We start from the raw sequence: 25,015 nt of genomic DNA, 5'->3' as shown, positions 1-25,015 counted from the left end.
GGGCATTATTCCCTGTGTAAATGCATATGAATTCTTGGATTTTCTTTGAGTCTCTGCTAACTCGACAGTGAAATAAAATGCAATGCATTTGCTTAAAAACTAAATGTGATCGTGTTTATAACATGCTTAACATATAATGGTCATCGAAGGTTGAACGTTGTCTGGATTGACTTATTACTTGTTTTGTTTTTAGTCCCTGAGCTAACAAGTCATAGGTATATATTAACATCTTTTAAAACTGCCCCTGTCTAATTCTTTTGACTTTCAAGTTCTAACAATAATGGTTTAAATAAGTGTGACCCCTGGCTCTCTTTTTGTTGAAATTTCAGTGTTTGTCCCATATACTGTCAGTATTTAGTCTTGAACTTTCCTCTGTAGGCCATTGCCTAGCTTTTGTCATTCATTTTGCTTCCCCAAATTAATTTCTTATGGCCAAGAGGAAACAAATACCCTTTGTTAACATGTGGAATTTTCTCTTCTGTCTCCTGCCTGGTTTTAGTTAAGGTTGATACTGGTGATCTCTACTAACGTCTTTTTCTTGGCCAAAAAAAAAGAACAGCTGTCGGGGCGCCTGGGTGGCTCAGTCATTGGGCGTCTGCCTTCGGCTCAGATCATGATCCCAGAATTCTGGGATCGAGCCCCACATCGGGCTCCCTGCGCGGCGGGAAGCCTGCTTCTCCCTCTCCCACTCCCCCTGCTTGTGTTCCCTCTCTTGCTGTGTCTCTCTCTGTCAAATAAATAAAATCTTTAAAAAAAAAAAAGAACAGCTGTCAACTTAGCCTTGAACTGGCTATAATCTTTTCCTCTATTGACCCAGCCCAACACATGGTCTAGTTGGCTTCTATGTAGACCTCATTTTTAAGTTTCCTTGTCAATTTAGTTTCCTCCAGCATCACTGGAATTGTTTTCAAGTTATTTAAATTCTTTTTTAAATAAGAAAAAAAAAAAAAGGCAGACTCTCACTTAATCTTGGAAGATATCAGTATTTCTGACTGGTTCCACAGTGTGTATCAATTTTTAAAAAATATTTCTGGCCGTTTCTTATCATATATACAGGATAAAATAAAATAAATCTTTAAGGGTGCCTGGGTGGCTCAGTTGGTTAAGCGACTGCCTTCGGCTCAGGTCATGATCCCGGAGTCCTGGGATCGAGTCCCATGTTGGGCTCCCGGCTCGGCGGGGAGCCTGCTTCTCCCTCTGACCCTATCCCCTCTCATGCTGTTTCTCTCTCTCTCTCTCTCTCTCAAATAAATAAAAATAAAAAATAAAAAATAAATAAATCTTTAAAACATACATTTGAACATTCAGGTAGTCAGGACACAGATTTATTTCCTAACAATTTTGAATTTATGGTGCTTTCTAAAAAAACCACTTTACTTTTACCTCCTTGCACACAATTTCAACTGGAACTGTAAAAAACTGATTTTCTTTCCTATATGAGTATCATCTTAATGTTCCTTTAGTGAAACCCTTTGCTTATGATTGCGTATTACTGAAATCATGCAAATAATACTCCCTAAAGCAGTCTTGAGGTTTATAGACATTGAACTGCTGCTATAAATTCAGTTGTAAATAAATAGTTATACATTTAGTTGTTGTAAATTCACTTCAAATTCATTTTCCCCCAGCAATATCTCACCAAGTAATAATTTCATGGATCTTTCTGAAGGAGAACTTGCCCCAGAAATATAGGCTTTTTATTAGGAAGGCTTTAAATTAATAGGTAATTATTGCATTTGGAAACCTCTTACATAAGGACTCACTACCCTCCCCTGATGCTGGGGGGTCTTTTCTTCCTTCATGTTTCACTTCCTCTTCACCCCAGTATCTACCTTATCAACAAGCTATGTGGTCTCTTCCTTCACCACACACCCAGGGCATGGCTGTTTCTCACTGTCCTCGTCCAGGCTGTCACCTTTCCTCCTGTCTGTGATTAAAATGCCTCCGAAATAACCTCTGTGCATCTTCCCTACCCCGCTTCTACAGTGTAGGCTTAACGTAGCAGCAAAGCAAGCCCTGAAAAACAATTTGTCAGATCATGTCACTTTTCTGCCCAAACCCTCCTGTGGCCTCCTAGCTCTCCCCGAGTAAAATCGGAAGTCCCAGCAATAGGCAATAAGACTTCCCTCATTTGGGCTCTCCACCACCTCTCCGACCTCTTCCCCTGCTGTTCTCCCCTTTGCTGTCTGGTAATTGCATGCATTGACCTCCTTCCTGTTGGATGAAAGCACTAAAGCCTCCAGTTCTTGTCCTTGCTACTCCTTTTACTATAAACCATTCTCTTGGGCTGCCTGGGTGGGCTCAGTGGGTTAAGCGACTGCCTTCAGCTCAGGTCATAATCCTGGAGTCCCAGCATCAGGCTCCCTGCCCAGCAGGGAGTCTGCTTCTCCCTCTGACCCTCCCCCCTCTCATGCTCTCGCTCTCATTCTCTCTCATTCTCTCTCTCAAATAAATAAAATCTTTAAAAAGAAAAACCATTCTCCTGCACAAACCCATAGCTCACTTAAATTTCATCTTATCGATGCCTTCCCAGATCAGTCTATGAAAAGTAAAATAGCAATTCAACCAATCCTCCTGTCTAGCACGCTCTTTCCCCGTACCCTGCATTATCTTTCTCCATGGCATCACCACTATTTGACATACTATATATAGTTAATAGATGACTGTTTTCTCTCTCTTCTCTAGAATGAAATCTCCCTAGTGACAGGACTTTGTTTTGTTCCTTGCTGTTTCCCCATTGCCAAGAACAATGCCGGGAAGTAAACTTGAGTGCTCCATAGTGTGTGTTAAGTGAATGAGCAGGTACACGCATAGGGCCCTACTCTGCTGCAGCACAACATATTCCTTTTTGGGCTTGAAGACAACCCATTAATTTTGCAACTTACTTTCCCTCCGATTTCTGCAGAAGACAGGACTCTGGTTTTCCCAACTTCTTCACTGATTTTCTGCCTCAAAGATTTTCTCAGTTTACTAATCAATCATGAATAGCAGTTAGGCAATATGCTAAGATGCAGAGGATAACATTTTACTACTTCTCTTGAATTGGAATAGAGAGTATGTTAGGACAGGTAGAATAAGCCTATTGAAAGGTAACTACTGAACACCAGCAACTGTGTTACTTTTGCAGAAATGTGATTTGGTATTATTCATTAGATTTCATATCTGGTTACCTAGTCATGTAAATATTAGCTTAGTTGTATTTCTGTCTTTCAATCATACAAAGATGGATAGACAAAGTTTGAGTTCCTGAAGCTTAGTGTAAGATGTGGTAGCTTAATAATATTGCACACCAGCAGATAAGTATTATGCATTCTCTTGCACTGATTTTCTTTAAATATTTGTTCAACAGAACTAAAGGTTGAGGCTGGGTTCCGTATAGGAAAGAAAACTAAGTAAAGACAGCTGTTGGGAGGCTCAAGTCTCTAATCCATTTTGGTGTGTAATTCTACTCACCCTCAGAACTGTACTCAAGCTGGGCAAAATAAACGTTTAGCTTTTACTTTTTGCCTAGCTTCTTAGCAATGCCTTTTGAGTTCTCACCTGTCCTATCCCAAGAAATTTAACAAAATAGTCCTTTTTTAAAAAGATTTTATTTATTTGAGACAGAGAGAGAGCATGAGTGGGGAGAGGGGCAGAGGGAGAAGGATAAGCAGACTCCCCACTGAGCAGGGAGCTGGTCAGGGCTCCACGTGAGGCTCCATGTGGGGCTCCTCGTTGAGCTCAACACTGGGCACTATGGGAGTTCGATCCCAGGACCCTGAGATCACGACCTGAGTGAAGGCAGACGCTTAACTGACTGAGCCACCAGGTGCCCCCAAAATAGTCCTTTCAACAACATATTATATTCACACAGAGTGGAGTTCTATAAATATGCCTTCCTCAGCAAGGGGACATTGTTCTGTGCCCTTATAGATTGGTGCCCTGGGCAAGGACCCAACTGGTTCACCCCTTAATCTGGCCTGGCCAAGATCTTAAAGCGCTACCTGCTACTATTTAGGAAAGGGGAAAGATGTTGTTGTTCTTCGCTGAGACGATATTTCTTAGCTATATTTCAATTGAATCCAATCTTCAGTTTTGCTTTTTATTATTGTCATGGACAGAACTCAAACTTCAAAAAAGAAATGAGAGGAACTATGTTCTATCCCAAATCTAAATTAACATTTGGTGTGAAAGAAAATTGTTTAAGGATTGGTTAGATAATAAGTGAATCGGTCAGGTTTTATTGTGGGTTATTTTGCTTTGCATTTCAGTTGCTTTCCTGTGCAGGTTCTCAATGTCCTCTGGGATGGCTGTGAGGAGTTTTGTTCAGTCCTATGGGCCATGGGTGGGGAGGAGGATTGTGTCTATCCTGCAGAGAGATCTGTGGTGGGGCATAGGAGCACGAAGGCTAAGGCAGCTGAGGTTGGTGCCTTGCTGGATCCTGCAGGAGCAGGCAAGGACAGTGAGGCAGCCAAGGTCCAAACCTTAGTAGCTGCATCGTTCCTTTTCAACACCACCAGTTCCAAGCTGTGGAGACAGATAGTGGGGAGAGTGGCTATCTCTGTTTCAAAGCAATAGGTTTATGTCTGTTTTTGCCTTTCTTGTAATGAGCAGGGACTAGATTTGATAAAATTGTCTATTTCATCTCCTAGTGCCTTAAATGAAGGCAAAGAGAGAGAAAAAGGAGGATGTTACTTGAACACCTGTCAGTACCATGTAACTGTGTCCGGTATTGATTAGGGCCCAGAGGGAGTCTGGACTCCTCCAATCACCCTATACCACCCCAGGGGTCCTTGGTTCAAATGCCGAGTGCTGTTTCTCTGTTCACACTTAAGTATTCCACATTCTAAAATTAAATTATTTTTGCTAGGATAACCCAGAAGTCAGCTGCCAGCATACTTAAATCTCTTAGCTTCCTCAGGGCTGTAATATGCTTTAAGATTTTAATAAATTTGCCCCTAATCCCTTCTCTTTGAAAGGTAGGGAAATCAGCATCCCATCAAATATTTGGGACTACTTAAAGGCATTAACCTTTCACTTCCACAGAATTCTATCCTTCCACTTTGGGTTTTGTCACCTTTACCGTGCTTAATCATCCCAATGAAAAGTACCCCAATTCCGAATGCCTCAGGGTACTACCAAGACAGAGCAGTAACATTATACCACTCCACTTCATTTTTGGGTCAGTCGATTGATTTTTTTCTCATGACTTGTATTTTCATGCTTCTTTGCATGCCTCCTATTTTTTTATTGGTCACTGGACATTGTGAATTTGACCTTTCTGTGTCTGAATATTTTTGAATTCCTATAAATATTCTTTTTTTTTTTTTAAAGATTTTATTTATTTATTTGAGAGAGAGAGAATGAGAGAGAGCACATGAGAGGGGGGAGGGTCAGAGGGAGAAGCAGACTCCCTGCCGAGCAGGGATCCTGATGCAGGACTAGATCCAGGTACTCCAGGATCATGACCTGAGCCGAAGGCAGTCGCTTAACCAACTGAGCCACCCAGGCGCCCCCTATAAATATTCTTAATTTTTGTTCTCCATATGGTGATATGGGAAGTTTGATTCTTTTGGGCATTGTTTGTAAGCTTTGTTAGATGGGATGAGAACTAAGACTAATATTTTTCCCAACAATGAGGCAAGACATTTTTAGAACTCTAGCCAATACCCCTAAACTATGAGGTTTTTCTGCTTTGGCTGTTGGGTGGAGGTGGTATTCCTGGTCCTGTGGGGTCTCTTTCTTGTGGTTCTTTCTCTGCACTCCCATTTATGTGTTGATCACTATCTGTTGAACCCTTCAGGGGAAACCCTCTGCTGATTTCTGAAATTTTCATTCCCTGCAACTCTCACTATCCAAAGATCTGGTATTCTGCCTTGTAAACTCTAGTTGCCTTGACTTCCCTGGACTCCACGTTCCATCTCCTCCATTTAGGGGGACCCCTGGCTCTGCCTGGATTTTCTCTTGTGTATGTCTAAGCCCCAGGCACAAAGCTGGAGCAATTGTAGGGTTCACCTTGTTTGTTCCCAACTCTGAAGGATCACTGTCCTTTGTTATGTGATATGCAGTCTTTTGTGCCATTGTTTCATCCATTTTTCATCTAAAGTTGTTACAGGCAGGAGGGCAAATCCAATTCCTCTTATTCTATCTTGACTAGAGGCAGACGTCCTTTGAGTCTGCATTTTGAAATTAATCTTATGAAACAACTACTCATTCCCTTATTCACACCCTCTCTACATTTGGGAGGAACCAGCTCATGTGTCACCTTTTCTGGCTAACTTTTCCTAATCCTCCTCTTTCCCCTCACTTCACCTCTAAGGAAATTTATTGTTTCCTCTCCGATTTGGCATTATTTTATTCTTCTATCCATTTTAGCAGTTGTCACACACTTATTTTTATTTTTCAAATATATGTAGATCCTATACTGTTTTGATAACTAAAATGCTAATAAGCTATTTTTTCTAATATACTATTTTTTAACTCTATGAAATTAACAAATTTTACCACAGCTAGTGAAAAAATAAAAAAAGATACTTAGAAAGTATTTTTTTAGTAAAAAGTAACAGATCAAACATATGCATTTGCTTCCTGGATTCCTGCCAAAAAAACAATAATGAGATGTTAATAAGGCATTTACACAGTAATCAAGACAGTGGTACATTGATGGAGAGACAGACACATAGATTAATGGAAAACCCAGAAGGAGATCCACACAAATACACTCAATTTTTGACGAAGGAGCAGAAGCAAATCGATGGAAAAGAGATAGCCTTTTCAGTGAATGGTTTGGGAACAATTGGATATCCATTAGGAAAGAAAGTAGTAACCTTGACTTATGCTTCACATTTTACACAAAATTTAACTCAGAATGGCTTCAGTGTGAGGAAAAACTACAAAATTCTTTGGAACTGGCAAAGAGTTCTTAGGCTTGACACCAAAAGCGAGATCCATAAATGGAAAAACAGACATAAGACCTCTTCAAAATGAAAAACCTGTGCTCTGCAGAAGACTCTGCTTTAAGGATGAAAAGACAAGCTATAGACTGGAAAAAATGTTTGTAAATCACTTAGCCAACAAAGACCTTGTATCTAGAATATATAAAGAGCTCTCCATATTCAATATAAGAAAAAAACCCAAAACAAAAAGCAGGCACTTATGATGAGTACCGAGTAATGTACACGATTGTTGAATCATATTGTACACCTGAAACTAACATAACACTGTATGTTAATTATACTTCAATATAAAGAATAACAAAAATAAGCAATTCAATTGGCAAAATGACATGCAGAGACATTTCATCAGAGAATACATAGGTGACAAATAAACACACAAAAACATATTTGGCATTAACAATTAGAGAAATGCACATTAAAACCACAATGATCTCATAAGTGTCATACACTTATCACAATGGCTACAATGAAAAAAGTAGTGACAACACCAAATCCTGATGAGGATGCAGAGAAATTTAATTGCTCATATATTGCTGGTATGAATGTATAATAGTACAGCTACTCTGTAAAATAGTTTGAGTTTCCTTTAAGCCTAATAATGAAGATACCATATGACCCAGCAGTTGCACTCTTGGTCATTTATCCCAGAGAAATGAGAATTTATTTTCACACCGGAATGTATACACAAATATTCATAGCACCTTTATTGATAATTGCTAAAAACTGGAAACTACTTAAATGTTCTGTGAATGGATGAATGGTTAGACTGTGGTACATTCCTAACACAGAATACTACTCAGCAATAAAAAGGAATGAACTATTAATACCTGCAACAGCTTGGATGAACCTCAAGGAAATTATGCTAAGTGAAAAAAGCCAGTCTCCAAAGGATACATACGGCATGATTCCATTTATATAACATTTGTGAAATAACGTAATTGTGGAGATGGATAGTAGATTAGTGTCAGGGTTTAGGAGTGGGGGGAAGGGATGGACGTGGCTATAAAGAGGTAACAGGAGAGAGTCTTGTGATGGTACAGCAGCATTTTGATTGTGGTAATGGTTACACAAATGCATGTACAACTAAAGGATTCTGAATAAGCTCTATGGTTTGTGCCAATGTCAATTTCCTGGTTTAGATATTGCATTATAGTTAACATAGTAAAAAGTTAACATTGGGGGAGGCTGAGGGAAGTGTGCATATGACTTCCCTGTACACTTCTTTGCAACCTCCTATTAATCTACAATTATTTCAAAGTTAAAAAAGTGACATGTAAGAACATAGAAGAACAAACTGTCGATGATAGCAACAAAGTTTTGAAATTTGAAAAGGAGGTGACATGGAGTATCTGAGATGGTGGTCACAATAAAGCTGAAACCTAAACTCACAGAACAGTGACCCAATTTTTTCTTCAGATCCACCCTCTCCCCCTGCCCCAGATCTCAGCAATTGATCACATCATATACTTCTGAAAATAGGAGGCCTTATAGTTCTAAAAATGGAAGAATTGGGTGGAGGTCTGCATAAGAAACTGGCAGACTCCTGAATTCTCCCTCCCTCTGTATAGTAGGGCAAAATCCCAGCAGAGTTTGGAGACATTTAATAGAGGTTCTCTGAACACCGTCGGGGATAGAAGTATTGTACCAAGCAGAGGCGTTTAAAAAAATCAGAGGTATTTTGGGGTATTTAGTGTAATTCAGAATTTGGTTCTCTTAACCAACCTTACTCTTCCTTTTTCCCAACTATGATGAAGCAGTGGCCAGTCTTTACATTATTTTCATTTTACGTCTTTGTTTGGGCTGCTATCATGAAATACCACAGACTGGTAGCTTATAAATGACAGAATTCATTTCTCACAATTCTGGAGGCCAGAAGTCCAAGATGTTGGCTTTGTTGGGTTCTAGTGAAGGCTCTCTTTGGGGTTGCAGACTGCCAGCTTTTCACTGTGTCCTTACATGGGGAAAGGTAAGGGATCTCTGGCCTCTTTTATAAGGACATTAATTGCACTCATGAAGGCTCCCCCCTCATGTCTTAATACCTCCCTAAGGTTCTACCTCCTAATACCATCATATTGGGGATTGGGACTTCAATGTATGTATTTTGGTGGAAACATTCAGACCATGATATTAAATAAATAGTATTCACTGCTGAAACAATAGTGTATGTTTATTAGGTTTTCATTCCTTTATAACTTTTTATATTAAAGGCAATTATATTTAAAACTATTTATTTACCTTTTTATGTAGTTACCACCGATTATTTTTTGCAAATGCTCTAACAGATCTGTCAATACTAGGCAATACTTTTCCAAAGTCTTAACTATTTCACATCATCTATCGATCCCCTGGCATTTCATTTTTATTTTGTTTGCTTATTTTAACTAATGATCTGTTACAGATATCTATTTCTTGCTTTAATATAAACTAATAGTTTTTTGGCTTAAAGGAGAGTAGTCATGCCAAAATTTCCCTTCCTCCTCTCCTGTGATAAAGCCATTGGTCCCTGAATCCCTTCTTTTCCTCTGTCGTGCTTTACTATCTCATTTTTATGAATGATAAACCTCAGTAGCTTCTTAGAAAAGGAGGTAGGAGAGACAAGTTTTTAAATTATTGCATATCTGAAAATGCCTTTATCCAATCCTCACATGACTGATAGCTTTACTGGATATAAAATTATAGGCTGAAAATAATTTTTATTGGAATTTTCAATACTCTTCTTCTGTCTTTTGGATTCTAATGTTACTAGTCTGATGAATATTTATTTATTTTGTGAGTGTTTCAAATTCTACCCTTTAATCCCAGGTGTTCTGAAACTTCATAATAATATGCCTTTGTGTGGCTATTTTATGTCATGAATTTTACTGGGCGTTCAATGTGCTCTTTCAACTAAAAGACACAAGCCCTTCAGTTTGGGAGATATTTTTTGTTTTATTTATTTGACCATTTTCTTTCCTCTTTTCTTCTTTCTCTATAATTTCTCCTAGTTGGATGTTGAACCACCTAAAATAATCCTCTAATTTTCTAATCTCTTTATTATTGTTTTCCATCTCTGTTGTTTTAGCTACTTTATTGATTTTCTTGTAGTGATTTTTTTTTACTGTAATTTACTTTAATTTCCAATTTCTTTTTCTCTGCTTGCCTTTTAAAAATAGTTTTCTGTTCTTATTTTATGGAGGTGATATTATTTAATCTACTTTTGTTTTAACTGGGTCCTATTTTTGGAAACATTTTTTTGTTTGGTTTCTTTTTGTCATGGGAAAGGATTTCTTATGTATGTTACTCCCTCAGTAAACATATATATGATCGAAGTGCAAAAAGCTTGTAAGAAGTTCTGAGTGGTAGGAGAGAGGCCTGGGGCAGGGGACAGGATTCAACTAGTTGACTAAGAATAAACTCCTACATGTCTTTGGGCAACTCCTAAACATCTAGAGGTGTTTTATCTCGGGCTTTTCAATTTTTTTTTCCACAGGCTGTCTTTTAGTTTTCTTCCAGGCAAACATAAACATGGCAACAATTATTCTGAAAGCAGAACAGAGGAAAGGGGCTCTGAGTTGAATGGGGGATGTCTGCAGACCAGTTTTATCATCCTGTTTTCTTCCTAAACCTTTATGTGTCTATATCCTCTGATTCCTGAGAAAACTTCTCCAGAGACTAAACTTTTTTTTTTCTTTTAGTGTGCTTTTTTTGGAGGGGTTAAGAAACTTCAGTCTCTGAGTGGTCAGTCTTTAGACTGACTTCCACTCTCCACACTTGCTTTCCCACCTAGGGGGATATGTGAGGTAAAGAAACCCATTTTCCATCAGAACCCCCTTGTGTGGTCAATTAGCTTTTGACAGTCTCTGTTCTGCTATGTCAATTATCTCTCCTCCACCTTATTCTACTTTAAAAAAACTTACTCTAATGATTTTTCTGAAGTTGTATTTCCTGTTTTTCTCTTTTACCTCATTAACTAAATTATTTTTCATTTTTAAGCCATTTTTGTGGTGTTTGGGAGGAAGAGGAGATAATCACCTACAGTCAAATCTTCACATTTAACCTAAAGACAGCAAATGCGGTTAACATACAGATGTATGTTAACCCCTTATCATTCTGTGTTTTCTTAACCATAGAGACTAAATGAACATTAATGTTATCTAGGTATCTGAGGAGAAAGTCCTCATGTTGAACAAGCTAAAAAAAAATTCCTAGTCATGTGGATGTTCTCGGTGAGGGGTCACTAGAGAGGAATCCAAAATCTTTGGTAGAATCTACACTGCAAAGCCATTTCCTGTAGTTTCTACAAGCCAGAATTTGTAATGCCCAGAGTGGGCATTACTCAGCTGTTGCTTATAGATCCATAATGGGTGTCATCTATGCAGCAAACTGCCTTTCTGTAGTCCATGCTTAAAAAAAAATACTCCTAACTGCTACAAACAGTAAATGGACAATGCATTCAATTATAGCTAGATCTTTGTGATAAGAATTTATCACCTTTTTTTCTTCTTTCTTTCTTAAGGCAGAAGCAAACACCAAACTAAATTGCCTGTAGCATAAATTGCGGGGTCTTTTTGAGCAAACAGGAATTTATTTAGACTCCTTCACTTAATGTAGCATAAAAGAGCAAAGCTAATGAAATGCAGGAAATGATTTTCATCATGAGTGAACTTGTTAGCCTTGTATCTTTTTCCTAGCTGAATAAGAAATGTAGGTCATCAGGTATTTTGCTTTTGAAAGCAAAACAAGATATCAATCTTTATATTTTCTGTGTTCTCCTGTGAGAGCCATTTTTACTTTTCCTGAAAGAAAAAATAATATATATGACTCATAGTTTGCATAATGATTAATAAGGTAATATAAGTAATATTTGTGTTTACATTTGTGGCCCAAGAGAAAAGTCTATTAGAAAGCGGTCTAGTAAAACTGGTTACAAATAATAATTCAATTCTGGTGGATTTTATTTATCAGATTTGAATATATTAGCTTAAAAACCAATAAAAAATTAGGCAACATTTATTCCATCCATCAAACCAAGAGATAGAGGGCAAAACTAGGGTAAAAATGAAGCCATGTACAAATGACAGCAAAAATGTTTTAAATGAGAAATGTAAGGGAACAAAAAAATGTGCTGGCCATGATGCTCTCATAAACTGAGGTTTCAGCTAGAAGCCCATCACCCACAGAGGGAGGCCTACTGCTTAGCACAAGGAAATCTAAGGGCCTCCATCATCAGTTCCTCCTCTGGCAGATGCTACGGTTGCCACGAATGGTAGGCATTTCCCCTCTTTCTCTACCGTGCTCAGAAAATCTTGACTTACCAGACTGAGATTCCTTGATCCTAAGAAAACTGAATTTCTCATCTAAGATGGGCATGATACCTCAGCATAGGGGGAATTTTTCTGGAGTGTTTCTGGGAAAGAATTTTTCTCCCTGATAAGAAAGAAGTAGTCTAAGAGAAAAAGTTTATTTTTTTTTTCTTTCTATGCCATTCAACCCCTTGCTCCCTGCATTTAACATGCAGTTGGGATGATATGGTCGGAGCTGCGGCAGCCATGTTGATCCCACGAGGGATGGCCTAGAGACTGACCTTTATCTTTGATATAATGAAGCTTCTGGATCAAGGTTGGTATGCTCTTACCACAAAACTTCTTGTCAGAAAACTAAATTCCTAAGTATTTAAGCCACTGTTGTTTACGTTCATGTTATTTATAGCCGTTAGCAATCCCAACTGATATGCCTACCGTCTCTTCTTTGCTGCCTTGCTCTATTACACTTGTCACCACTCTACACTTTAGTCATATAGATGAACTTGCATTTTCCAAGGTGTACCTTGCTGTCTCATATTTGTGTACCTGGATCTAGCAGTGCCTTCTATCTGAATGCCCTCTCCCTTCTTTTATCCTTTGGATTTCTACTTACCTTTCATTTAGTGATGTTTTACTTTATGAAATTTCTACTATGAAAGCTTTCCTGTCTGTCCCCATTATCCTCTCACCAAACACTCTCATCCTTTGTTTACCCACTACAATCTAAGCAGAAAATACCTTCTTTATTGTTCTGTATGTTCGGGCCGCACTGATTTCTTTCTGTTGTTCAAACACACTGCAATCCTCCCTACCTTAGAGCTACTCTAGAGGGTGTCTTAGATTCCTACCCTTACTGCTTCCTTGCCAGCAGGGTCCTGCCCAAATATTTTTGCATGACTAGTTGCTTTTTGCCCTTCGGGTTTTAGTGACATCCTCTAAAATAAACCTTAAATTCAAACAGGGCAAGATTGGGTTCCTCTTGTTCAACATGACATCTTCAACATGTCTGACCTAGCCTTGAGTTGAGTAGGTTCCCAAAAAGTATTTGAAAGTGAATGAACTGAATTCTATATTTTAAATGGGAAGTTCTTTCACGCCAGATATGGTATCTTATTCCTTTATGCAGATTACAGAATCCAGCTAAGTATACTTACATTCTTTGGGTGAAAAACATGAATCCTCTCAAATGTTGAATGAATCAAGAGAGAGATAGATGATTGGCATAGAAGTTTTACCAACTTTTATTTTTCTCTCTGGTGAAGAGCACATGCTTATTTCCAGGAAAGAATTTGCTTCTTCTGGAAAAGTGGCAACCCTTGTGAGATCAATTCTTTGTGGAATAGATTGATATCTCTCTAAACTCAGGGCTTAACTTTTAGCAAACCTAAGAGTACTTATTAAATTTAAGCATTCCTAGGAATACTTAGTTCCCAGAACTTACAAATTGGAAACCTGAGAGGTCAAGCCATTGATTGTTTTGTATTTTAATGGAAGGATCTGTGAACATATTGCTCTCCCAAATATTTCTCTCCATAATAGAGATGGGTACACCACTAAAAGTATTATGATCAATCATTTTAGTTAGTGGGATTTTGAAGTGAAAACTGGGATATGATAATTAGAAGTTTGGTTTTAATTAAAAGTAAATCTAACTCTCTTTACAAAGTTATCAAGATAAGTAATGTTCAAAATCTCTGTGTGTTTAACTACAAAGATTCAAACAATACCAATCAAACACCAGGTACAAAGAAGGGGGAAAAAAAAAAAACTACCCATTTGCAGAAACAGACAAAATGTGAAACAGGAAGCAGGTCTGAGAATTCTTTAGCATTTTCCTCTTTGTACAACCTCCCCTAAATTCAGTGATCCTTCCTCACATTAGTCATCTTGATCTATCTCATATCAAATGCTTATAAAGAAATTAAGCAAAAAGCCATTGGTAAGAAAATTTCCTCCTCCTTCCCCCCCTTTATTTTTTTTTAAGATTTTATTTATTTATTTGACAGAGAGAGACAGTGAGGGAGGGAACACAAGCAGGGGGAGTAGGAGAGGGAGAAGCAGGCTTCCCGCTGAGCAGGGAGCCCGATGAGGGGCTCGATCCCAGGACCCTGGGATCATGACCTGAGCCAAGGGCAGACGCTTAATGACTGAGCCACCCAGGCGCCCCTCCCCCACTTTAAAATGTCTGTTTAAAACATGTGTAAACCACTAAAATAATCTACTTCAAAACATGTATGTGTTTCAAGATAAAACTCAAATGCAATTTCCATTTTTTGGAAAGTTGAGATTTATACTGGTGAAATGTTTAGACTAAAATACTTAATATTTTTAAGTACTAATGCATATGTTGCACTAAATGTTCTAGAAGACTGAGAAATGAAAATCTACTTCAGGGCAATTTCATGAATAAGGTTGGATTTGTGAGGCCTTAGAATAGTAAGAGCATTGAGTAATTAGATGAGAGCAACTAGGTGAGTACTATTGGGCAATAGAAGTGTTATGAGAGTGGGAATGCTCACAGCCTGATGCTGATGAAATAATATTACAAGTTCAGATAGATCACTGTGGAAGAGAAGGGGATCTTTTTCCACCATTGATGTTAGAATATGGAAATGCTGTTATGATTTCAATGTCACCTCTGCTGACAGTGGTGAATTGGGTCATTAGAGAAGCATGTTCATGGCCTGTTTATTGAGACTCTTGGGGTCTGGCTAGTAAGACCAGCTTAGAAGATGTAAGAGACTTCACAGGGTCTTTTCATATTTACTGCCTCACTGTCTTTTTTTTTTTTTTTGACTTTAAATATACACACATCTAGCAGTTTTTGGATTGTTTTCTTGGAAAAAAGTATCTTTGAGGATTCATCTGATGATTTACTTCATGTGTCATTAGGACAAAGAAAGGGGGAGATGGCCTGTTTAAGTCCTTTCTATCCTCTTCCAAATATTTTGCCTTTTGAAGGGAAAGTGAAGTGTCTCATCTTAAAAGTTCAGTGGTGCTACCTACCCTCTAAGTTGCTGGAGGAACAGTGTACAAAAAACGAAAACACATTTCTTCAGATCACATCAGCCAGGTCAAGAGCATTAGAGGGTAATTAACTTGGATCTGTTATTGCATTTAGTACATGGATTCTTTTAGCTCATTACTAAGTGTTACATAGCATAAAAATGGGGAGGGGAAAGTCCAAAATTCAATCTGGAGAAAAATATTAAAAATAAAACAGAAACATATGCAACCAAATGAAAAGGGATTTGTAGTTGATGGAAGTCTGAACTAATTTGCTGGGCCACATTTTCTGGTTCTAGGTATTTGTAACTTGGAGGCCATGACAGACCATTCAAGAAACCTGAGAATGAGAAAAAATAGGAGAATTATGAATCATATTTTCATTGGCATCCTAAATTAATCTTTCATGTTTATATTATAAATAATACTCATATTCATGGTAATGCATTTTCTATATGAAGTGCCAAGCAAAGAAATTCATTTTCTAAGTATTTATAAATATATGATTATGTTCCATAAAGTTAGGTCATTTTCAAAAATAAATGACACTTATTTTCTTACAGGATATTTTATTAACTAAGCATCCTATGTTTCCACTGGTCAGGTAAGAATTGCTATGATATACATTTTGTATCAGAAACTTGTACTTATTAACATACATGTTTCATGGGGGGGTGTATATTTAGTTTACTTTGATCACAAAAGACTAGTTTTAAAAAGAGAACTTACAAATTCCAGTGTATAATAATGAAATTAATGATTGAGAAGTTGAAAACTATCCATGGTAAAGCATACACAGATTTTTCACATCTATTTATACATATTAAAGTTACATTAAAAATTAAAGCAATGGGGGTGCCTGGGTGGCTCAGTCATTAAGCGCCTGCCTTCAGCTCAGGTCATGATCCCAGGGTCCTGGGATTGAGCCCCCCATTTGGGCTCCCTGCTCCGCGGGAAGCCTGCTTCTCCCTCTCCCACTCCCCCTGCTTGTGTTCCCTCTCTCGCTGTGTCTCTCTCTGTCAAAAAAAAAAAAAAAAAGCAATGTACATTAAAAAATTAGTCCTAGGTTTTCATTGGAGTGTTCCTTTCCTTTCTTCAAATTAAATAAACCAAAAATAATATTGTTTTTTGATGTTTAAGATAGTCCTTTATAAGATATTTTAAAGTAAACTTGTTTATTTCTGTGGCCATCATTACATTTCATGTCAGGACAGAGGTTGAGATGAGAATAAGAAAATCAGAATTGTCCTGTTTCTTGCTCCTGTCTTTCAGCTTCTCCAACCTATCATCCACCCACCTACCTCTCCCTCTTTTTCCTAGCCTCTGTCATCTTGGTCATTAGGAGGGAGGAGAAAGAAGTGACAAGAAAGTAATAAAATAGGACTAGCTCAAGAGACAAAAGGCTAGAAAAGAGCTTAGGGAAATGAGAAATTTTCACCTCTTGAGAAGTGGAGGTGACCTAATTCAAAGCTCCATGCGTTTATTTTGTGATCTCCATATAGGAGGCAATAAGAAAAAAAACCCTGCGTGCCAAAAAGGAGCATCAGTTCCTACTCTCTCTCTCTCCTCCCCCCCAAACATACCTCACAAACAACATTCCATATTTCTGGGCAGAGAAATAGAACTGAGTTGAAAAACCACATTCTGTAGGAAGACCGGGGATAGCCTTAGGGAGATTGAAAAAGTGAGGCAAGGAAAGGGCAGCTGAGGGGCATCCAGGCTCCTCTGGAGATTTCAGGTTACTTGGGGAAGAACCAAGTAAGAGAAGGAGACCTGAGCAAAGCAGAGATAGGGCTGACCAGAATCTGACCTCACTTTTTCAACAACTCCCCAAATAAAATTTATCTAAAGTCCATCTACTAATGATCTCCCCCTATGTATAAATAAACGAGTTACTGAGTATTACTCTGGTACTGTGCTTAAGAAAAGTCTTTGTGCAAATGGGTTAAACCAAAGAAATGGCTAAAATAATGAGATCATAATGAGAACTCAGAGCACTAAGGTTGACCAAATGCAAGAAAATATTTGATTTTAAGGAACCTCTTAAATCCCAACTTACTAGAGGTCCCACACTCTGTCACACATGATTAGAGCTACAGAGTAGGGAGATTTGTTCTGAATAGCAGGGGTCAGCAAACCATTACTCGGGGCCAAATCCAGCCCACTGCCTGTTTGCAGAGATAATATTTTACAGAAACACTTTCACATCCATTCTCCAGGGCACTGGCTGTTTTCAGGCTACAATGGCAGACTCATGTAGTTGCTACAGAGACCATAAGGCCCACAAAGTCCAAAGTATTTATTATCTGGCCTTCTTAGAAAAAATTTGCTGATCCCTACTCTATAGGAATACTGACATTGAAAGCTATGGCAAATCTTTTATTTCTTCTTTCTTTTTCATTTCCTGCCTGCCCGCCCCCCAATTTTTATTTTTTTTTCAATTGCAGAACAGAGCGATTCAAACTTTTAGTTTGAGTCGCAAGGAAATCTTACTTAAAGAGCTGAAAGTAATGAATCATGGTCGTCCTGAAACATCTTCAATTTCTACTGCCTGTACACTATAGATATAATTGAATGAGAGTTTTCAGTGATTGCCTTGCTTTGGTTATATAACTCCAAATCAATTCTTGTTTGGCTTCCTTTAATCACTTCTAATGACCAGTGACTTAACATACTAGGAATTTACTCCTAATACAGTACAGAGAAATGTGTATTTTCTTCTTATCTTACACCCCTAATGCATCATGTACATAAAGAAGGAGGCATAGATGTTTAGAGTTTATAAATATTTTCATGATTATATACAGAGTGTAACAAAAAACCTGGGCCATTGCTATTCTGATTGAACTTTAAAATTACAAAGTGGCCAATATTTTTTAAATATGAAATCTTAGTGCATTGGTAGCCCATCTCCTGTTTTTGCATTCCCTGAAGCATGCTTCCCAGAAAGTGTTCTATATAAGTAGGTTAAGAGAGGAAAGGATGAGGAGGTTAAATAAGCTTGGGAAAGGCGAAGTTAAATGGATGTCCTTACTGCAGGACTTCTCAGAGTATTTCATATGAAAATACTCATTGTTAATTGCAAAGAGAAGATAGAGTGTGCTCTTTAAGTCATTTGTTCAGTCACACATTGATTAAATGTTTTTTGAGTGTCTATTCTCTGCTAACCACTATTCTGGGTGCTCCAAATAGAACAGTTTCTAAAAAAGCTCCAAGAGGCTCTTAGGGGAAGGGGCCCAGGGCAGAACAGGCTGGGTTACCGACCACCCCAGCCCAAGGGAAGGTGGGGCCCTGCCCCTAGGATGCTGCAGCAGAGTGGGAGGGGGAGCCACCTTCTCCCCCCTGTTCTGCTGGGGAGGAGGGAGCCATTATTTGTCCCAGCCTGGGGCCCCCCCATCTGGTTTCCTATTTGTAGTTACTTGAATAAAAAAAATACCTTTTCTGGAAAAAAAAAAAAAAAGCTCAAAGGTTATGGAGAGTGTGAGGCTATCACATGGGTTCAGAAAGTTTTGAAAAGAATTCATGAAGGAGGGACACCTGGAGGGCTCAGTCAGTTAAGTGTCTGCCTTTGGCTCAGGTCATGATCCCAGGGTCCTGGGATTGAGCCCAGCATCGGGCTCCCTGCTGGGCAAGGAGCCTGCTTCTCTCTCTCCCTCTGCCTGCCTCTCTGCTTACTTGTGATTCCTCTCTCACTCTGTGTGTCAAATAAATTTAAAAAATCTTTAAAAAAAAATTCATGGAGGAGAAGAACTCTGAAGATGAGTGGAATTATGAGAAGCAGAGTCATCTAGGGGAGAGGCCTTCTAGTAACTAGAAATACATGACTAGCAGTTACATGTAGATAGGAGCTACTCTATACTTAATGGATTTCATCGAACTATGTGGAATGAGACAATTGCAACATCAAATGAAATCTTTTGCTTTGGGCATAGCACCTTGTGTAGAGACATATGAGCATACCACACACCAAAGTGCTGAAATAGACTTCATTTTGGTATATCAGTATATCACTAACCTGCCAAATATTAATCAAACTATTACCTGAGTTTTGTTGCTTCTACTGCATTTTACCAATTTAATTGGGTTGAAAATTTTTCTTCAAAATTCGATTGACTGTCAGTGTCTTCAATGTGTTATTCTGGAGTTGCCCCCATAGTGTCTTTTTACTCATTCTAAGGCCTTCATACAAACAAAAATAAAACACTAGAATTTTATTCTTAAATGTTAGCTCAATTTAATACATAAATGGTGATTTCCAGATGTTTTTGCAAGTTCCCTGTTGCTAGTCTCATAATTTATCCAAATTGACTGGAGAGTCAAATGTTCTATTTAATTGACCCTTCTATTGAAGGAAGAGTTGCTGGCAATACATTCATCTGACTGGGTGAGCAATTTACATGGGATTAAAATGAAATATATCCAGTGTTGAACTGTGTTTAACACATTTATATCTCCCCTGGGACCTCTCCAGACGCTTATAACCAACTGCCAATTCCACATATTTCCTTGGACGTCTAATAGGCATATCAAACTTAATGTGTCTAAAACTGATTTTGATCCTCTCCCCCCAAACCTCATCCATTTTTTTTTAATCTCACATTTCACACCAATCCATTAGTAAATGTTGTTGTCTCTGCTTCAAAAATATATCCACCCTTAGATCCTTTTCACAGCCTTGACTGCTATCAAAGGGGAACCAAACCCTCCTCATCTGTCTTCCAGGTGATTGCAAGATACTCCTAAATATTTTCCCTATTTCTTTAAGTCTCAACACAGCTACCACAGTGATTGTGTTAAGATTAGATTATGTCACACCTCTACTCAGAGCCCGCTAGGGGCAATTTAATTTGAATTAAAAGCCAGATCCTTACAATGGTGTTCAAGAGCCTGCTCCTAATTGTTTTATCTCTGCCTTATCTCCCACTCTGTTCCCTTGATCACTCTTTTCCAGCCCTTCTGGCCACGTTGGGTTCCCCATTATACCAGCTTGAGACTTCTGCACTTACCTTTCTCTGTGCCTGGAGCACTCTTTCCCCAGAGCTCCACAGGTCTTGTTTCTTCAACTTCAAATCTTTATCCAAGTATCAATTTTTCAGTGGGACATTTCCTAACCACTCGAAAATGTCAATAATCCCCCACTCTCCTCATATCTTGTTCCTCTTCACTGTTTTATTTTTCCCCACTGCCACTCATCACTCTCTAATAAACTGTATATTTCTTTTGTTTATAGGCTCTCTCCCTCCTATAGATTTTAAATTCCGCTAGTGGCAGGGAATTTTGGTTTATGTGCCTGGTACACAGTGACACTCAATATATATTGAATAAATGAATAAAAATATGCTTTCTTTAATGATTCAAAATTTACTTTTGGATTTTTTAATGTCTGGGAAATTTCTGTTATGAGCATGAATTATATCATATTATATGCAGAAGCTGTATAATCTGAACTGATCCCAAGACATGCAATGGAATTACTGATTTTTTTAAAAAAACAATTCTTGATATTAAATGATTAATATAATTTAAAAACACTTTGTACATAAAAAACAATAAAAATGCAGTACATTTTGATTATATCAACTTTTGGTAATAGCATTAATAATAATCGTAATACCATCTATACTTTTTGTACTTACTAGTCAGTGTTTATAATTTATCTTCTCTTAAACTTTTCCCGATTCAGCCAATAGGATTTATTATCCTATATATTTCAGAAGAGATAGGCTAAGGAATTTGTGCAAAGTGAGGCAGCTACTAAGTGGCAGAGCCAGCTCCAAATACAGACCCATTTGACTGCAAAACCCGCACTCTCTCTATTGCCTCTTCCATAACGAAAACTCCAATGTATGAATTATCTACAGTAAGCCAAGTCCAGTGGTAGGCTCTTTATATTTATATGCTAATTCTTTTTAATCCCATAGTAATTTTATGAAACAGATACTAGATCCTCATTCTCCAGCATAGTGGTGAGCAGTATGGACATTGGAGTCAGACTACCTGGGTCAGTGTCCAGGTTCCCCACTCACTAGCTATGACCTTGGATGAGTCAACATTTCTGGGCCTCAGATTTGTCTAAAAATGAGTATTCTAAAAATTGGGGGAAGAAGTTCTGAGTTTTTTGATTGTTTGTTTGAATTCCATATAAAAATAACTTTTGGCTATTATAGGGCATGATCTTGCTTATTTGGACACCTGTGGCCATAATTTTTCTTTGTTTATTTTTATGAACTTTGTGTTGCACACAGCATTTTTAATGACCTCAAGTATTTCCACTGGCATTGAAGACAATTTAAGGAGAAATAACAAAATCTACATACATGGCCAGATGAACCTGATAAGGAGTCTGAATAATATTATTATCCAACCACTTCATTAGAAAACCTAGTCAGCCCACTTGGTTGCCTTTGTTGCCCATCCGTGATTGCAGAAACAGCTTTCCAGTCACTTCTTTTCTTCTTCCCTCTCTTCCTCCTCTTCCAACTGGCCTACTCCTCCACTTTTAATTTTATTTGTTTTCAATGGATCCTACATTCACATGATCCCATATTCACAAGGTACAAAACAGACCCTGGAGAAACTCTTCCTTCCTTCCCTTTCCTTCCTTCCCTCATTCCTTCCTTCCTTCCCCAGTCTTGCCTGTCAGCCTCACGGTTCACTTCTCCAGATGTACCTAATACTGCCTGTTTCTTGCATTCCCTTCCAAAGAGAGTCTGTACATGACCAAACAAATATATTTTTTATATATATAATATATATAATATAATGTTTTTCATATATATGATATATAATATATAATAATATATTAATATGCAGCACTACTCAACGGCCGTAGGAAAAAATATATTAATATATATTATATAATAATATATGATATAATATTTTTCATATATATGGTTATATATTGTATGCTCTACAGTCTGCCATTTTAACACTTGTATTTCTTAGAAATTGTTTGCTCTTTGCATAAAAGAACTACTGTGTTGCTTTATTCAGTTGTGGTGAATTCTTACAATGTGGATACACCATAATTTATTTAATCATTCCCCTCTAGACAGACATTTAGGCTGAATATAATCTTTTGCTGTTACAAACAATAAAATGCTTTACACATATTTCTTGATTGATTAATCATTTACATCTTAGAAAGAGCTTAAGTCACCTTGAAAAATGATTTTATAGGTCTTAGTCCACAAGGAACTAGGCAATACTTATATATTTGTATACAATGCTTTGTATTCCTTTTAAAGAAATTTAATAGGGCCTACAAACATAAGTAAAATTTAGTAAAATAAAATAAGTACAAAAAATAAGAAAAAGGGAAAATAAAGTCATACGGATCTATATGGAGGGGTCCTATATACTAGCTAAAAAGATTCACCACACTCCACACCCTTATTTTTTATCTTGATCTTGGTGGTATTAACCTAAAGTGAATTACATTCTTATCAATAGTATCTTTCAATTCTCTATTAATTTTAATGACATTGTAAGGTCAAGAAGCAATAAGACATTTTAATAATTGCCTAACCAGAGCTTAATGGTGACCCGATTAAACTGAATTGTTAGTTGATTGATTGTACACAGTTTGTTAACTTAAAGTACTCATAATCAGCAAATGCACAAAAATCTGAATGTGGCATAAAATGATAATTTAAAATTTTCAAAGTACAAAGAATGCAAATGTATATTCCTCAAAAGTTGACCTTTGAAAATCAAGAATCATAACTAGAATTAAAGGACTCAAATTGTGGGGCAAAAAAAAAGAATCATTTATATGTCATAGTATTATAAATATCAGTTGTCATATCTGACATTGCCAGATCTCATGCTCAGTGCATTACATGATTACCTCATTTCATCCTCTGAACAATGGTGTGAACTTGGCACTATTAGCCCATCTAACAGATGAAAAAATTGAGGCAAGAAGTGGTTAATAATTTGTCCTAAGTTATATAGCCTACAAATGGTGAAACCAGCATCCAAAGCCAGATCATCCCATTAGGAAGTACACATTTGTAACACATGTACTATACCACTGCCTCCTGTTACATTCTACTATTTCCTTGAAGGATACATTAGTGTCACAGGTAACCTAGGTCTCCATACATATTATATAAAGGGATCTCTGTTCTCTGGTACAATGGTCCGATTAGGGTCCTAGAAGAGAATATCAGAAATTTAATTCAGTTATTATTTATCTTTAAAAACAAGGAAATGAGGATTTATTAACATTTCTTTATATTTATTAAAATGGATGGACAATGGTACCCTTGCTAGGTCCTTATGTCAGAAGGTTACAGTCACATATGCAAAACATCCTAAGGGAAGATGGGAGCACCACTCTGCCAAAGGCTGGAAAGTGACATTTCACCTCTTCTCTCTCTGCCTATAATAATGAATTTGTGTTTGTGTGCCTGGTAAACAGACTTACCTAGTTTAAACTAAACTAATTCTCACCAAATGGACTTGTGGCTTAAAAAGTTTCCTGCAAGGAAGCTGCAGATTGAAGATAATACAAATAATGAAAACAAAAGCAAAATACAAGAAAACTTAGAGCAAACAATTCTTCTACTTCTTGTCTAAGCTCTTCCTTAGTCATATCATGAAGTAACAATGATGACTAATATGTGTTAAGGTGTCAGCCAAAAGGTTGAAATCATCAAGAAGACCATTGAAACAGGACTTTTCTCTGCCACTGTTAATGAAAAATATCATCCTAAGTATATGCATTGTCTTTTAATGATATTAGGTAGACAGTTTGATTAGCAAACATTTTAAACTGGAGCATGAAAAGCTATTTATAGTAACAACAAAAAGGCTTTTTGCTTTTGTATAATTAAAATTTAAATAAATAATTATTCACAATAGGGTTATTATCTCATTCTTATTCTGTATTTATACATGTTTTATAATGAACAAAATTTTCCATAAAATTGGACACATCTATAATTTATAAATAAATTTGAAAATTACATGTCTTAAAGGTACATGCTAAAAATGCTTAGAGATGGGATGAGCAATTAACAAGTTTGGAAAACACTCCTTGGCAGATGGCAATTGTAGGCAAGTGGTAAATATATTGTATCTACTTTTCCTTTTCTATTTGTCACCAACTGAGTTGATGAACTGAAGCCTTCTTTGGCACATATTCTTTTCTAGATTTCCCCAGATTTTTTTTTAAAGATTTTATTTATTTATTTGACAGAGAGAGACACAGCGAGAGAGGGAACACAAGCAGGGGTAGTGGGAGAGGGAGAAGCAGGCTTCCTGCCGAGCGGGGAGCCTGATGTGAGGCTCGATCCCAGGACCCTGGGATCATGACCTGAGACGAAGGCAGACGCTTAACGACTGAGCCACCCAGGCGCCCTAGATTTCCCCAGATTTTTGAAATAAGTTTTGAATAAGCTCGGGAAAATATAGTTAGCCAGTTGGAAAATTATCAAACAACTAGTGCTCTTTTTGTTAGAAATCAGACCCTTTGTAAAGCCCCAGATTTTAAAAAAAGACCTATTTTTTTTCTTCAAGTAGGAATGATTGTAGATTTTCTTAGAAATAAAGCCTTTAAAGCACTTGAGCAGGCTGGATTTTCCATTAGCTCCTTTCAAATTCTCTTGGCCCTGCACAGAAACCCGAGTTTCATTATGTAAAAGAATGATTTGCCACTAATCAACAGTTCCAGTGATGACGAAGATGTGTTCGCAAGTTCTACAAGTATCTTAATCAGCCTGTGCTCTAGATTCGCCACACGACCCAAGCTAATAACACTATTTTGAAACATGTGTTGAACTGCCA

The sequence above is a fragment of the Neomonachus schauinslandi genome, chromosome 1 (assembly GCF_002201575.2).
Source record: "Neomonachus schauinslandi chromosome 1, ASM220157v2, whole genome shotgun sequence".
NCBI lineage: Eukaryota > Metazoa > Chordata > Mammalia > Carnivora > Phocidae > Neomonachus > Neomonachus schauinslandi.
This window is presented reverse-complemented; position numbering follows the sequence as displayed.